Source organism: Cryptomeria japonica, chromosome 7, assembly GCF_030272615.1.
Source record: "Cryptomeria japonica chromosome 7, Sugi_1.0, whole genome shotgun sequence".
Lineage (NCBI taxonomy): Eukaryota > Viridiplantae > Streptophyta > Pinopsida > Cupressales > Cupressaceae > Cryptomeria > Cryptomeria japonica.
The window spans coordinates 128,720,309-128,722,994 of record NC_081411.1 but is presented as its reverse complement, the minus strand read 5'-3'; the positions used below and the strand labels follow the sequence as shown (position 1 = coordinate 128,722,994).

The following is a 2,686-nucleotide window of genomic DNA, read 5'->3' as shown; positions in this document are numbered from 1 at the left end:
TGTTCAATCAATCTTTCAAACAATACTAAGTGTTTGTAAGAAGACTATTGTAAACAATTATTGCAAAAAAGTACACTATATTAGTTTTCAAACAAGAACCTAAAATACTTTGAAGAGAAAGCGAGAATTAAAGCTTAACCTTATATTTTTGATATGTGTTGAATTAATTTTCAATAAATTTGATCAAAAACATTGTGTGTATTTCAATAGACAATTATGTGAATAAATCATGGTTTAAACCCATGTCTTACATTTTATTAAGACATGTTCCATGAAAAATGATATATCTAATTATAATAGCTCACATTTATTTTGAAAATTAATAATTATTTGACATATCATGCATGATAACCATAAATATGTTTTTAAAATGGAACTTGACTTTTGGCTATGGAAAATGATGAGATTGCGGTGATTGGAGGTTAAAATGACCATTTTCAAGCTTACGCTGTTAAATATTCATTATATGTTTTTAGGATTAGAAAAAACAGTAAGCCCGTCTAGCTCAGTTGGTAGAGCGCAAGGCTCTTAACCTTGTGGTCGTGGGTTCGAGCCCCACGGTGGGCGTGCTAGATTTTGGTAATGTTGAAAACATAATTTTTTTCCTTTGCTGAAGCGAGAGCTGTATTTTGATTTAATTTAACACTAAATTAGTGTTTGCCGAACTGAAATATTGTGATTTAATGACACAAATTTTTAGCTTATTCTTTGGAAAGATGAAAAAAATGATGCACACTTTTTTTTTAAGTACATTTTAAGTTCGATTTTTAATTTAGTCTACTATCATCTTTTTAAAATATGATTTATGTTTGTTTTACATTGTTTAGAATTTTGAATTGTTTTTGAGTTATATATTTAAAATTAAGTTTGAATTAGATTGACCCCCACTTCAGATTACACTTCAAATGTCCCTATTGAGAATTGAACTTGGGTCTCCACAATGAGAACTTAGTGTTTTAACTAGTTAAGCTCAACCCCTTGGACATAAATCTCAACCCCTTGGACATGATTTATGTTTGTTTTACATTGTTTAGAATTTCGAATTGTATTTGAGTTATATATTTAAAATTAAGTTTGAATTATATATTTGTGTGTGTTCTCACCTTTTTATTATTTGTTTATTTTTGATTTATTATTTTTTTTCTAACTTAATTGTTTTTTTTATTATGTAGAATCTTGGTTTGCTCTTTGGTTCATAACATGAATTCAAAATCAAGTTTTCATCACTTCTACACCTTCTTGTATCTTGTCCTTGATTTGTATTTTGACTAAAGTTAACACTAAATTAGGGTTTGCCGAAGTGAGATATTGTGATTTAATGATCATTAACTCAATTCTTTATAAAGGACATCAATGTACAAGGAGGACATAACCATGCCAAGATAAACACAACCACAAACACTTATGTTGCCATATAGATTTATGAGAAACATAAATTCTCAAAAAATATTTTGATTTTTCTTGCTTTAGTTTTTGATTTAGTATTTTTTTCTAACTTAATTGTTTTTTATTATGTGAAATCTTGGTTTTCTCTTTAGTTCATAACATGATTTCAAAATCAAGTTTTCGTTACTTTTACACCTTCTTGTATCTTGTCCTTGATCATTTAACTTACCTTGGCCACTAATGCATTGTAGCTTCTAAGGAAAATAAAAGGAGTAATGCATGAGGGAAGGAGCACAAGAACATACCAACAAACACACATCCTAGGGCTTCAAACACATGCTCGACTTATGAAACTTACAACAACCTCTAATATAGCTCAATTTATATATCTATTGCCGACCACATAAATTCTCAAAAAATATTTTGATTTTTCTTGCTTTAGTTTTTGATTTAGTATTTTTTTCTAACTTAATTGTTTTTTATTATGTGGAATCTTGGTTTTCTCTTTAGTTCATAACATGATTTCAAAATCAAGTTTTCGTTACTTTTACACCTTCTTGTATCTTGTCCTTGATCATTTAACTTACCTTGGCCGCTAATGCATTGTAGCTTCTAAGGAAAATAAAAGGAATAATGCATGAGGGAAGGAGCACAAGAACATACCAACAAACACACATCCTAGGGCTTCAAACACATGCTCGACTTATGAAACTTACAACAACCTCTAATATAGCTCAATTTATATATCTATTGTCGGCCACACAAATTCTCTCACAAGCATCTATAATCACAAACCCAAATGCCTTATCATCTACAAATTGCTATATCAACCCTAGAATTTGATTGATGCACATCCCAAACATAGCCACTAGGCACATTTTCCCCCTTCAATTGTAGATCACATTTTAATTTTATGTGTTTTAAAGAATGTTAACACATGCAAAAGGATGCTAATGCGCTATATGATACTAATGTGCCTAGTCTAATCCCAAACAAATATAACCAAGTATAAAGTGTTCTAAAATGAAGATTTCAAAGAAATGAAAGATATAATGCATAGGGGAGGAACACAAGAACACACCATCACACATGTATCCTAGAGAGTCATGAACATATCTAATCTACAAAACCTATAACAAACTTCATTAGAACTCCATTTACTTATCCATTGTTGCACACACCACTTCTCTCACAAGCACATAAATTCACATACTCAAATGATTCATCTACAAACTGTCAAATCAACTTTAGAGTTTGATTGATGTGGATCTCATAAATAACCACCAAGAACCCCTTTCCC

At 30.2% G+C, this 2,686-nt stretch overlaps 1 non-coding gene across 1 annotated transcript; it reads left to right on the top strand.

Annotated features, from left to right (window-relative positions):
• Positions 1-494: 494 nt before the first annotated feature.
• TRNAK-CUU (transfer RNA lysine (anticodon CUU)) lies at positions 495-567 on the top strand. The gene has a single exon. It is a non-coding gene; the product is annotated as a tRNA-Lys (tRNA).
• The last annotated feature ends 2,119 nt before the right edge of the window (positions 568-2,686 follow it).